The sequence below is a fragment of the Bos indicus x Bos taurus genome, chromosome X (assembly GCF_003369695.1).
Source record: "Bos indicus x Bos taurus breed Angus x Brahman F1 hybrid chromosome X, Bos_hybrid_MaternalHap_v2.0, whole genome shotgun sequence".
NCBI classification, from domain to species: domain Eukaryota; kingdom Metazoa; phylum Chordata; class Mammalia; order Artiodactyla; family Bovidae; genus Bos; species Bos indicus x Bos taurus.
Window position 1 is genome coordinate 51,642,557 of NC_040105.1, and position 15,130 is coordinate 51,657,686.

A 15,130-nucleotide genomic window follows, 5' to 3' on the forward strand; every position below is an offset into this window, starting at 1 on the left:
CTGTAACTGTGGTTTTCAGCCTGTCTGCCCTCTGATGGAGAAGGATAAGAGGCTATGGAAGCTTCCTAATAGGAGAGACTGACTGAGTGGAAACTGGGTCATGTTCTGATGGGGCAGGGCCATGCTCAGTAAATCTTTAATCCAATTTTCTGTTGATGAGGGGCTGTGTTCCCTCCCTGCTATTCACCTGGGGCCAAAATTCTCCAAGCCAGACTTCAACAATACGTGAACTGTGAATTTCTAGATGTTCAAGCTGGTTTTAGAAAAGGCAGAGGAACCAGAGATCAACTTGCCAACATCCGCTGGATCATCAAAAAAGCAAGAGAGTTCCAGAAAAACATCTACTTCTGCTTTATTGACTATACCAAAGCCTTTGACTGTGTGGACCATGATAAACTGTGGAAAATTCTGAAAGATATGGGAGTACCAGACCACCTGACCTGCCTCTTGAGAAATATGTATGCAGGTCAGGAAGCAACAGTTAGAACTGGACATGGAACAACAGACTAGTTCCAAATAGGGAAAGGAGTATGTCAAGGCTGTATATTGTCACCGTGCTTATTTAACTTCTATGCAGAGTACATCATGAGAAACGCTGGGCTGGATGAAGCACAAGCTGGAATCAAGATTGCTGGGAGAAATATCAATAACCTCAGGTATGCTGATGACACCACCATTATGGCAGAAAGTGGAAAAAACTAAAGAGCCTCTTGATAAAAGTGAAAGAGGAGAGTGAAAAAGTTGGCTTAAAACTCAAATATTTAGAAAACAAAGATCATGGCATCTGGTCCCATCACTTCATGGCAAATAGATGGGAAAACAGTGGAAACAGTGGCAGACTTTATTTTGGGGGGGCTCCAAAATCACTGCAGATGGTGACTGCAGCCATGAAATGAAAAGACGCTTGCTCCTTGGAAGAAAAGTTATGACCAATCCAGACAGCATATTAAAAAGCAGAGACATGAATTTGCCAACAAAGGTCCATCTAGTCAAGGCTATGGTTTTTCAGGTAGTTATGTATGGATGTGAGAGTTGGACTATAAAGAAAGCTGGGTGCCAAAGAATTTATGCTTTTGAACTGTGGTGTTAGAGAAGACTCTTGGGAATCCCTTGTACAGCAAGGAGATCCAACCAGTGCATCCTAAAGGAAATCAGTCCTGAATGTTCATTGGAAAGACTGATGTTGAAACTGAAATTCCAATACTTTGACCACCTGATGTGAAGAGCTGACTCATTTGAAAAGACCCTGATGTTGGGAAAGATTGAAGGTGAGAGGAGAAGGGGATGACAGAGGATGAGATGGTTGGATGGCATCACTGACTTGATGGACATGAGTTTGAGTAAACTCTGGGAGTTGGTGATGGACAGGGAGGCCTGTGGTGCTGCAGTCCATGGGGTCGCAAAGAGTCAGACACAAGTGAGCAAATGAACTGACTGACTGAAACTATGGTGGAGGTAATGAAGATAATGGTGACCTCCTTCCAAAGGTCCCATGCCCCCACTGCTACACTCAGTGCCCCCAACCCTGCAGCAGGCCACTGCCGACCCACACCTCCACCCCACACCTCCACCAGAGACTCCTGGACACTTACATGCCAGTCTGGGTCAGTCTCATGTGGGGTCACTGCTCTTTTCTCCTGGAGCAGCAGCTGCATGTCACTGGAGTGGCAGCTGCACAGTGCTGGAGTGGCTGTGAGCAGATACCCCATGTCCAAGGACAGAGGAGCCCCAGAAAGATGGTAGGCATTGGAACTGCATCTGCATGGCACTGGAACAGCTATGAGGAGATACCCCATGTCCAAGGGCAAAGGAGAAGCCCCAGAAAGATGGTAGGAGGGGCAAAATCACATTTAGAATCAAATCCCATACCCCCCAGTGTTGCTCAGAGGGCTCAAACAAACCTTATGCATACCAGGACCCAGAGACCCCACAGAGACTTAGAACTGTGTTTGAGTGTCTCCTGTGGAGGTACAGGTCAGCAGTGGACTGCCGCAGGATCAGGGGCTCTGGGTACAGCAGGCTTGGTTATGGCATAAGCCCTCTTGGAGGAGGTTGCCATTAACCCCACCATAGAGCTGCCAGAACTTACACAGGACTGGGGAAACAGACTCTTGGAGGGAACAAACAGAACCTTGTGCATACCAGGACCCAGAAGTGTAGTCCTGAGAAGGGGGCAAAAAGTTTCCAGATCAGGTGAGTATACTACTTCATCTACCCCATATCAGAGAAAATAGTGGACTGCACACAGTTTTCTTTTTAAGTATGAGCAAGATGAAAGGCAGTTATGTAAATGTAATAAAGCAAAAAAGTAAATAGGAACATAATATGCAAAGATGAGTTTAAAACCTAGCTTGAAGGAAAATACAACCAAGGGACAGAAGAAAATTGCCCACTGGTGCATTATCTTATAGAAGAACTTAATAAACAACATTTTCTTATGCATTGGGAGATGCCTGAAATAATGTTCACCTAATGTTAATGACTGATTTGGAGTGTAGCATTTTAATGTGGTTTTTTGCTTTCTTCTTTGTACTTTTCTGTATTGATTGATTTTCTCACAAGGAACATTAAAACAAATCAGCATATGGATGGTACTCAGATCCATAGGTATGTGTGCAATCTCACAGGACAATAGCATAAATATACAGAAGAGCATTAAGAGATATCTCTGAGGAATTTTTTAATTTAATTGCTGAATATAATAAATTTTTTTGGCAAAATGGTGTGAATGTGTTATACAGAAAGTTAAGGCCAGGTGTTCAGAATGGGAGAGAGTAATCAACTCTGTGTGAAATGCTGTTGAGTGGTCCATGAAATGAGGACTTAAATGTAGCCATTTAGTTTACGAATTTGTAAACTAATCGATGATCTGAGAAAGAGCAAATTTAGAAATGGTGGGGGCCTAAACCAGAATTAAGTAGTTTGAGAAGCACTTGAAAGTAAAGTGAAAGTGAAGTCGCTCAGTCGTGTCCAACTCTCTGTGACTCCATGGACTGTAGCCCACCAGGCTCCTCCGTCCACGGGATTTTCCAGGCAAGAGTACTGGAGTGGGTTGCCATTTCCTTCTCCAGGGGATCTTTCCAACCCTGGGATCGAACCCAGGTCTCCCTCATTGCAGGCAGACACTTAACTGTCAAAGCCACAAGGGAAGCTCTTGATTTATGAGGAAATGAGAATGCTGTCATGTAGACTGTTCTTCCAATATATTTACATTGAAAATACAACAACACAAGGGGCTACAACACTTCAAAATTCTCAGAATGCTGAAAAGATGAAGAAACTACAGGTGGTGGGTCAAGTTTAGATAAGGGAGGGTTTGGTGCAAATAGAGATAGCCTTATAGATTTGGTGGTGGAGAACATGTTTCTCCAGATGAGAGCTTCTATTTTGTCTGTGAAGAAGACTAGTTCATGTGCTAAGTGTGAGGGATTAGGTGGTGGGGTGATAGTGTATGTACATTTATGGAAGTGTAAATTCACAAGAGAAGTATGATAGACTCACTGGGTAGTTTAAAGGGCTCATTTGTCACCATTCATCTAGAGTGGTAGCAATGTGCTACATTTTATGACTTTCTACAGCTATTCTTGGGAGCCAAGTGCAAGCAGGGAGAGAACACAGTCACCTGTGATTGTGATGTTTCTAACGTTTGCAAAGAAAAGTCAGTGGAGAAATGGAATTGGCAGGTATTTGCAAGACAGTCATTGAAAGTATGAACCATGGATTCTAGTTTGGGTAAGGGGAAAAGGACACAGGAGAGAGAAAAATGAATGCAAGAGAGTAGATGTGTCAGTTCTATCAATCTTGATGAAGTCTAAGAAGTGAAAGCAGTGGAGTATCAAACTATAAGGAGAGAAGGTTTTGGTCAGAGTAAGATGTTTAATAGGATGTTTCTGAGGTGGATAAATTTGTTTGTGGTAAAATCCAGAATGTGATTGTAGGCATAAGGAACTGAGATGAGTGGAGAGAAAAGGGCATTAGAGATGAGATCATGGAAAGGATGTTGGCTAGAATGAATACTGAATTTATCAGGGGTGTAGCATGAGTTGAGATGAAGAGGACTGTGAGACAACTGCCAAGGTTATACAGGTATGAAGTGATGTGTCTAATAGGTTTGCTGGTGACAGTGATGAAGAGTTTTAGACACAAATGGCCTCAAAGAAGCATAGTGTTATTCATGATAGAGGGTATTGGTTGGCAGTAGTATTGTGAAATCATAAGGTCACCATCTTTATGTCTCTACTCTGTTACATGTGGGGAATATGAGAATGAGCAGCTTGCACTGCAGAGAGCTGCTGTATAAGTATGGTGACTGGGTATGGCTTGGGTGGAATGAAGGCAAGAGGAGAATATTCAGAGAAGTTGAGAATGTAGGAGAGTTTGTGCATCATAGTGCAGAATCTCCAGGGAGCATGTTGTAAGGATTTGAGAGAGCAAGGAGAGGTGGTAGAGTGCATTATGTAAAAAGAGAAGACAGAACATTAGGGATATAGGGAAAATGAGAAAATGCATTGATTTGGACAGTGACCAAGGAATACAGGATTAGAGGCAGGATAGAATTAGATCACTAGATTGTCAAGACAGTAAATTCTGACTATAGGTTAATGTTCACTAATACCATCGGAATTCTGTTGCAGTCTGGTAGAGAAGCTCCAAAGCCAGCATAATAGACCATGTGTTTCTGGCCCCAGAAACTTTAAGGACCCTCATGCTGAAAGGGTATATGCAGTGTTGTAGCTTAGCATACTGGGTTTAGGGTAGTGAGGAGGATGCTGTATGGTCAGGTACACTGTCTAATTGATGGAGTGCTTCTGTGGATGGGGATCAGTTTTGGCAAATCCATGGTCCTGAGAGTCGGATGTTGGGGGTAAGTACAGTGCTGGAAATGTTTAAAGGAGTTAATGTAGGTTCAGAGAGTTTAAATAACTTGCCAAGGACACATCTGAAAAATGGAAGAGCTGAAATTCAAAATAAGATCTGTTCTTGTGAATCAAAATTATTTCAAAATAAAAAGGTTTTTTAAAAGGTTGACAAAAGGAGATCTACATAATTCTGAACCATTGCCCTGACTTTTCAGATAGAAAGGGATACCTATTAAAGAAAGAGTATCAAACTAATATCAGTGGTTTCATTCCCAAATCTGAATGTTAGAAAATAGTGGAGCAATTTCTGGCATTGGCTAAGGACAATAGAGTCTTCAAAACGAAATAAAAGTTGGCAAGTCACAGCAGGAGTTAAGTCACGAGAAAAACCCCAAGCCTCAAAAACAGGGACTTGTGTACAACTTAACTGAGCATGCCAGGGAATCAGAGCTCCTTTGGAAACCCCCAGGTTCCCTGAGAAAGATACCAGGCCTAGACAGAAATGCACTGATGTAACCAAACAGCTCCTTGTGGTCAGTTATCCCCAGTGTTCTTCTCAGGGCTGTCCCTTGAGGACAAGGACAGGGGAAATCTGCCAGGAGGTAGAAACTGGAGCAACCAGATTTGATAACAAAAGATTTGTTTCCCTTCCAAGGATGTAATCCAACAACTTCTGACCATGACATTCATGATTCTGTCACATATGTGCCCTGCTGAGTGCAATATATGCACTGAACAGATGTAGCTGAACTAAAGGTTTTCTTTCTTTCTTTCTTTTCCCCTTCTTTCCTCCCTTCTTCCCTTCCTGCTTCCTTTTCTTTCTTTCAATTAAAGTTTTTTCGTGGTTGCACCATTTTTCTTCCACCATTTTGATGAGTCAATCTTCTGAGTCTCTCTCTCAGGAATTTGGTTTAATTTAGTATAATTCTTATGGTGTTTAAGATGATATGAAGAGTGAAAATATGTATATGTATGACTGATTCACTTTGCTGTACAGTAGAAACTAACACAACATTGTAAAGTAACTATACTCCAATAAAAATTACTTTAAAAAATTTAAAAGATGATATGACTGTCAGAGGACCCAGGGATAAAGGAATCTTTCTCCAGACCACTGTTAACACTCCCTATAAAGTTACAAGTGGAGAAACATATGCAGGGTAAAATGACAAATGAAAAATAAGATGGAACACTAAATGCATACTAGCTTGGTATCACCTATTCTTGTACCACAGAGTGTTCCCCAGTTATTCCTCCTGTTAAGGGTCCCCCTCATGCTCCCTCCTGATCACTAAGGCTCTCCAAATATTAGCTATTATCCTAACTTTAAGCATATTAGATGAGTTTTACATGTTTTTGAATTTTATGTAAATGGAATTATATAGTATGACAGTCTTTTTTCTCTAGCGTCTTTTGCTAAATACTATAAAATTCAATCCTGTTGTGTCTAACAGCAGTTCATTTATTGTCATTGTTACAGAGTTTTCCATCTTGTAATGCACATTTTTTTGTTAAAATGAGAACAATTTCAAAGTAAGGAGGCTTTTAAAAATCATTAATATGAGAGAGGAAGAAAGTGCCAGTGACTGACTTCTGACTTGATAGAGGACCTTACAAATAATTATTTAAAACCTTTAGTAACACAGAGATATAAATCGCAACATTATTACAAAGGCAAAAATTTATCAAGAAAGACAACCAATCAGAATCTCAGGCTTCTCTTGGAGACTATTTTCACAGTACCTGGCAACAATTTCTCAAGTTTTTGGAATTTTACAAGATTCTGTTGTACAAATGATATTTCCAAGGTTAAATTTACAAGGAGAGAGAATATAACAATTGATAACAGCGATTCTATACACAGAAATCTCTCTCGTATACAAAGAAACAAAAGTTACATTGTTGTGAATATTTTCAACCTAAAAACACTTTATCAAATTACATTTTTAAAATAATTTGGGATAAAAAATGGTAACTCTGTGGCTATAGAGGGAAGGAACAACTGCATCTATTTCTGAGACTCCTTTTTAAAAAATAATCTTTTATTGTTAAATAAAACATAGATATGAAAACCAAATGAATCAAATGTATGGCTTAATGAATTATTATAAGATTAAAACCACTCAGGTGTGAAATAGAACTTTGCCAGTCACCTAAGACATCCCTTCCATGTGCCACATCACACAGACTGTCCTGTCCCCAATAGGAAACCACTACCCTGACTTTTATAGTAATTAATTCCTTGTAATTTTTTGTAGTTTTATCACCCAAATGTGAATCCCTAGACATAATTTAATGTTGCTCATAAATCTATAGATTCCTTTTGCATCTTTCCCACTTCCTTACCATTTATATTTATACTAATATTTACTACCAATACAATTACTGAAGATATTAAAGCATTTTTGGCACATATTCTGCTCATTTTCCTCCACCACCAATTTTTGAAAATAGTCATACCATTTTTATATTGTTCTATATCCTATATAACACTTTGTCCCACTCAATGGACATAGATTCTTAGTCCTACAATAATTATATACTTAATGCTCACAACCAGTCCTTATGTCTGGTTAAGCACATATCTTGTTATCTGGAGCTGCTTCTCTGGTAGATTCTTCCTCAGGAAGAATCATAGTCTTCCTCATGGGAATCATAGTCTCTAAATCTTGCATATTGATTAACAGTTTCTCTGTGTCATTGTTAAGTCAGGTTTGTTGGATATAAGATCTTTAGCTAAAACTTGCTTTTGTCATATTAAACATGTGGCCCTGTTTTCTTTTGGTATAAAATGCTTCTGTTGAAAAACCTAATGGTAATCTAAATTTGTTCACTTTGTAGGTCACAAGTTCTTTTTCTCCCAAAATGCCCAGAATATTTTCACATTTTTAAAAAAGGCCCAGTAATTTTGTGAGACTATATCTTAATATTGGACTCTCTGGGTCAAAAATTTCTATTACATAGTGTGTTCTTTTAATGTGTAAGGGAAGGGCTACATGGTTCTGTCTTTCCTTTTTCGTGTTAGTTGACTGTTGGTGATGCAGTTGGTCTGGCCTGCTACTCCCCCAGCTCTTGGCATTTATATCTTCTTTAATTTCTTTCATCAGCAACACATAATTTTCATCATACAGATCTTGTACAATTTTTGTTAGATTTATACATAAATATCGTATTTCTTTTGGAGCAATTGTAAACAGTATTACCTTTTTACATTTTGTTTTCCACTTGTTCATAGGTTATAGAAATGTGAATGATTTTTATGTGTTGACCTTATACTGTGTGAAGTCACTGAACTCATTTTTTAATCTAAGGTTTTTTTTTTTTGTATGTTCCTTTAATTTTCTACATAGACAATCTTGTCTGTGAATAGAGATAGTTTTGTTTCTTCCTTTTCAATTTGTATTACTTTTTTTCTTTTTCTTGCCTCATTGCAGTGGTTAGATCTCTTGTTACTGTGATGAGAGTAGATACCTTTGCATTGTCCTCAATCTTAGAGGCAGAGCATTTAGCCTTATATTGACATATCTTTTTGTCTTTCTATATTGTTCACAGGGTTCTCCCAACAAGAATAATGGAGTGGTTTGGCATTCCCTCCTCCAGTAGACCACATTTTGTCAGAACTCTCCAAGTATCTACTCCTGTTTCACTGACTACGTGAAAGCCTTTGACCTTGTGGATCACAAAAAACTATGGAAAATTCTTAAAGAGGTGGGAATAACAGGCCATCTTACCTGTCTCCTGAGAAACCTGTATGTGGGTAAAGAAGCAACAGTTAGAACCTTACATGGAACAATGGACTGGTTCCAAATTGGAAAGGAATATGACAAGGCTGTATATTGTCACCCTGTTTATTTAACTTCTATGCAGAGTACATCATGAGAAATGCTGGGCTGGATGAGTTATGAGGTGGAATCAAGATTGCTGGGAGAAATAACAACCTCAGATATGCAGATGATATCATTTTAATGGCAGAAAGGGAAGAGGAACTAAAGAGATTCTAGATGAGGGTGAAGGAGGAGAGTGAAAAAGCTGGCTTAAAACTCAACATTCAAAAAGTGAAGATCATGGCATCTGGTCCCATCACTTCATGGCAAATGGAAGGAGGAAAAGTGGAAGTAATGACAGATTTTCTCCTCTTGGGCTCCAAAATCACTGCAGATAGTGACTGCAGCCATGAAACTAGAAGACACACTTCTTGGAAGGAAGCCTATGACAAACCTAGACAGTGTATTAAAAAGCAAAGACATCAGTTCTGCAACAAAGGTCTATATAGTCAAAGCTATGGTATTTCCAGTAGTCATGTAAGAATGTGAGAGTTGGGCCAAAAAGAAGGCTGAACACCAAAGAACTGATGCTTTCAAACTGTGGTGCTGGAGAAGACTCTTGAGAATCCCTTGGACTGCAAGTGGATCAAGCCAGTCTACCCTGAATACTCATTGAAAGGACTGATGCTGAAGCTGAAGGTCCAGTACTTTGGCCACCTAATGTGAAAAACTGACTCATTGGAAAAGACTCTGATTCTGGGAAAGATTGAAGGCAAAAGGAGAAGAGGAGGCAGAGGATGAGATGGTTGGATAGTATCACTGATTCAATGGACATGAACTTGGGTGAACTCAAGGGAGATGGTGAGGGATAGGGAAATCTGGCATGCTGCAGTCCATGAGGTCGCAAACAGTTGGACCTGACTTAGCAACTGAACAACAATTTAGCCTTATGCCATTAAGTATGATGTTACCTGTAGGGTTTTTCTTTATTAAAAAAGATCTTTTCAGGTTGAGGAAGTTCCTCTCTGTTCCTCGTATAGTAAAAGTTTTTCTTCTTATAATCATGAATAGATTTGGATTTTGTTGAATCCTTTTTCTGTGCAAGTTGATGTGCCAATCCCATATATCATTAGGATAAAGAAGGTCATGTGATGACTATTATTATTTTTTCTCCTGCTGATATGCTAGATTGCACTGACTGATTTTTGACTATTGAACCAGACTTTCATACTTGGAGTAAAACCTACATGTTTGTGCCATATTATTCTTTTTATATATTATTGGATTCCATTTGCTAAATTTTTGGAGAATTATTAAAAAAAATTTTGGGGGGGTTGGAGGATAATTGCCTTACAATATTGTGTTGGTTTCTGCCATATATCAGCATGAATCAGCCATAATTGAGGGGAACTCTTGAATCTATATTCAGGATAATATTCATATATAGTTAAATTTTTATATGCAGTCTTTTTCTTATTTAGTATCAGGGTAATTCTGACATCATAAAATGAATTGTGAGGTTTTCTCTATTCTTCCATGTTTATGTAAAACTGATGTTATTTTCTCTGAATGTTTGGTAAAATTGTTGAGTAAAACCACCTATTTGTCAAGGTTTTTTTTTTTTTTTTTTTGGAGAGTTTTTAATACATATTTTTCCTTAATGATTATATCAATATGTATATTTAGGTTGTCTTTATCTTCTAGGCTAAGTTTTGGTAGTTTGTGGTTTTTGAGAACTGGCTTATTTCTGCTCAGCTGTAAAATTAAATGAATATAAACTTATTTTTAGTATCCCTTACTTTTTGATTTTTTAATAATTGTGGTAAAATATACATAACATAAAGTTTACTATCTTACCATTCTTAAGTATACAGTTCAGCAGATTTAAGTACATTTATAGTGTTACACAACCAATCTCAAGAATTTTTTCATTTTGCAAAACTAAAACTCTCTAAACTAAAACTAAAATTCTCTCCATTGCCCAATTCCTCCAGGCCCTGGAAACCATCATTCTGCTTTGTATCTCTATGAATTTGACTACTTTAGACTTCTCATATTAGCGGAATAATATAGTATTTGTCTTTTTGTGACTGACATATTTTACATAGCATAATGTCTTCAAAGTTCATCCACTTTGTAATGTATGTCAGAATTTCCTTCCTTTTTTGTTTAAGACTGACCAATACCCCATTGTATGAGTATACCACATTTTGTTTATCCATTCATCCATCAGTGGATGCTTGGGTTGCTTCCACATTTTGGATATTATAGAAAGTGCTGCTATGAACATGGGTGTACAAATATCTCCTTAAGATTTTGATTTCAATTATTTTGGATATATACCCAGAAGTAGGAATTGGTAGGCAGTATGGTAATTTTATTTTTAATTTTTTGAGGAAACACCATACTGTTTTCCATAGTGGCTGCACCATTTTACATTCCCAGCACAGTATACAAGAATCCAATTCTCTACATCTTTGCCAACACGTCTTTCCTTTTCTTTCTTTTTCTTAATAAGTCATCCTAGTGACCTTGAGGTAGTATTTCACAGTGGTTTTGATTTGCATTTCCCTAATTACTACTGATGAGCATCTTTTCATGTGTTTGTTGGACATTTGTATATTTTCTTTGGAGAAATGTCTATTCAAGTCCTTTGTCCATTTAAAAAATCAGGTTGATGTTTTTGTTGTTGTTGAGCTATAGGACTTATTTATATATTCTGGATATTAAACTGTTATGGGAGTGTGTCTTCCCTAAATTCATGTTGAAGCTCTGGTCTCCATATCTCAGAATGTGACTGAATTCAGAGACAGGATCTTTAGAGAAGTGACTAAATTAAAGTGAGGCATTAGAGTTGGTCCTTTAAAGAAGAGGTAATCTGAACACACCAGACACACAAGGAGTATACACAGGACAGGACAGCCATGTGAAGAGGCAGCAAGAGGGTAACCATCTGCAAGCCAAGGAGAGAGGTCTCAGAAGTACCCAATCCTGTTGGCACACTGATCTTAGACTTATATCCCACTGAACTATGAGAAACTAGGTTTCTTTTGTGTAAGACACTCAGATATGGACTGAATTATGTACCCCTAAAGTTCATACAAACAGCTGAGAAAAGAAGAGAAGCAATAGGCAAAGAAGAAAAGTAAAGATATACCCATTTGAGTGCAGATTTCCAAAGAATAGCAAGGAGAGATAAGAAAGCCTTCTTAAGTGAACAATGAAAAGAAATAGAGGAAAACAATAGAATGGGAAAGACTAGAGATCTCTTCAAGAAAATTAGAGATACCAAGGGAACATTTCATGCAAAGATGGGCACAATAAAGGACAGAAACAGTATGGACTTAACAGAAGCAGAAGATATTAAGAAGAGGTGGCAGGAATACATAGAAGAATTATACAAGTAGTATCTTCATGAGCCAGATAACCATGATGGTGTGATCACTCATCTAGAGCCAGATATCCTGGAGTGTGAAGCCAAGTGGATCTTAAGAAGAAGTGCTACAAATAAAGCTAGTGGAGGTGATGGAATTCCAGCTGAGCTATTTCAAATCCTAAGAGGTGATGGTATTAAAGTGCTGCATTCAATATGCCAACAAATTTGGAAAACTCAGCAGTGGCCACAGGACTGGAAAAGGTCAGTTTTCATTCCAATCCCAAAGAATAGCAATGCCAAAGAATGTTTAAACTACTGAACAATTGAGCTAATTTCACATCCTAGCAAGGTAATGCTCAGAGTCCTTCAAGCTAGACTTCAACAGTACATGAACTGAGAACTTCCAGATGGACAAGCTGGATTTAGAAAAGGCAGAAGAACCAGAGATCAAATTGACAACATCTTGTTGGATCATAGAAAAAGCAAGAGAATTCCAGAAAAACGTCTGCTTCGTTGAGTATGCTAAAGCCTTTGACTGTGGATCACAACAAACTGGAAAATTCTAACGAACTGGTTCAAAATTGGGAAAGGAATAAGTCAAAGGCTGTATATTGTCACCCTGCTTATTTAACTTATATGCAGAGCACATCATACAAAATTCTGACCTGGATGAGATGGTTGGATGGCATCACCAACTCGATGGACATGAGTTTGAGCAAGCTCCAGGAGTTGGTGATGGACAGAGAAGCCTGGCATGCTGCAGTCCATGGGGTCACAAAGAATTGGACATGACTGAATGACTGAACTGATACTGAAGGGAAAGGGGAGGATGGGATGGACTGGGAGACTGGGATTGACATATATGCAGTACAATGTATAAAATAGATAACCAATGAGAACCTACTGTATAGCACAGGAAACTCTACTCGATGCTCTGTGGTGACCTAAATGGGAAGAAAATCCAAGGAAGAGGGGATATATACATATGTGTGTGGCTGATTCACTTTGCTGTACAACAGAAACTATCACAACATTGTAAAGCAATTATATTCCAATTAAAATAATTAAAATTTTTAAAATAGAAAATTTGAATAACCCTAAAACAAGTGAAGAAATTGAATTGATATTTGAAATCATCCCCAAAAGACAAGCACAAACCCACAGAGTTTCACTAATTCTATAAAATATTTTTAAAAGAAATAACATCAATTTGTAATAAATTCAGAAAATAGGAAAAAGAAAGTTTCTTCCAACTCCTTCTATGAGACCAATATGACCTTGACATCTTGATACAGAAGCATCACAAGAAGTATAGATAGAGCTATTATCCCTCATGATTACAGATGTAAAAATTCTCAATAGAATATTAGGAAACCAAATCTAGAAGCATATAAAAAGGATTATATACCATGAAAACTTTGGATTTATCTCAGGAATGAAGGTGAGTTTAAAACATGAAAATCAACTCATATAATTAATTCACCAGATGAAAAGAATAAATGTGAAAATTGATCATGTCAATAGATGTAGAAAAAGCACTTGACAAAATTCCTCATCACCTACTGACATGCAGTGTTGTTAGCCATACAGTAGCATCCAACTGTTTGCAAACCCATGGACTATAGCCTGCCAGACTCCTCTGTCCATGGAATTCTCCAGGCAAGAATACTGAAGTGGGTACCCATTCCATTGTCCAGGAAATCTGGGATTGAACCTGGGTCTCCTGCATCACAGGCGAATTTTTACAGTCTGAGCCACCAGGGAAGCCAAATGACATGGAGCCCAGCCACAATTCAACTTCCCTCTCACAACCTGACCCTGTCTTATCTGCTCTGCATCCCTCTTTATGTATCTCACCACCCCCGCCCACCATCCTTCTCTCTCTCTCACCAGCCTTCTCTGAAAACTCATTTCCTTAACTCTGGTTATGTTTTCCACAGCCCACACCCACCATCAGCCATAATATTCACCTGTCCCTGACTAATATCATCCATGGTACACTTGTTGTTCAATTGCTGAGTTGTGTCCAACTATTTATGACTCCATGGACTGCAGCATGCCAGGCTTCCTTATCCCTCACTATCTCCTGGAGTTTGCTCAAACTCATGTCCATTGAGTTGTTGATGCCATCCAGCCATCTCATCCTCTGTTGCCCCCTTATCCTCCTACTCTCAGTTTTCCCCAGCATCAGGATCTTTTCCAATGAGTTGACTCTTCCCATCAGGTGGCCAAAATATTGGAGTTTCAGCTTCAGCATCAGTCCTTCCAGTGAGTATTCAGGGTTGGTTTCCTTTAGGATTGACAGGTTTGATCTCCTTTCAGTCCAGGGGACTCTCAAGAGTCTTCTCTAGCACCACAGTTCAAAAAGCATTGATTCTTTGGCATTCAGACTTCTTTATGGTCCAACTACCCATCCATACATGACTATTGGAAAAACCATAGCTTTGACTATATGGACTTTTGTTGGCAAAATAATGTCTCTGCTTTTTAATATCCTCTCTAGATTTGTCATAGCTTTTCTTCCAAGTAGCAAGTGGCTTTTAGTTTCATGGCTGCAGTCACCATCTGCAGTGATTTTGGAGCCCAAGAAAATAAAGTCTGTCACTGTTTCCATTTTCTCCCCCATCTATTTACCATGAAGTGGAGAAGACTCTTGAGAGTCCCTTGGACTGCAAGGAGATCCAACCAGTCCATTCTGAAGGAGATCAGCCCTGGGATTTCTTTGGAAGGAATGATGCTAAAGTTGAAACTCCAGTACTTTGGCCACCTCATGCGAAGAGTTGATTCATTGGAAAAGACTGGGCAGGAGGAAAAGGGGACGACAGAGGATGAGATGGCTGGATGGCATCACCAACTCGATGGATATGAGTTTGAGTGAACTCCGAGAGATGGTGATGGACAGGGAGGCCTGGCATGCTGCGATTCATGGGGTCGCAAAGAGTCAGACACAACTGAGCGACTGAATTGAACTGAACTGATAGGATAAGATGCCATGATCTCAGTTTTTTGAATGCTGGGTTTTAAGCCAGCTTTTTCAATCTCCTCTTTCACTCTAATCAAGAAGCTCCTTAGTTCTTTTTTACTTTCTGCCATTAGGGTGGTATCATCTACATATCTGATGTTGATATTTC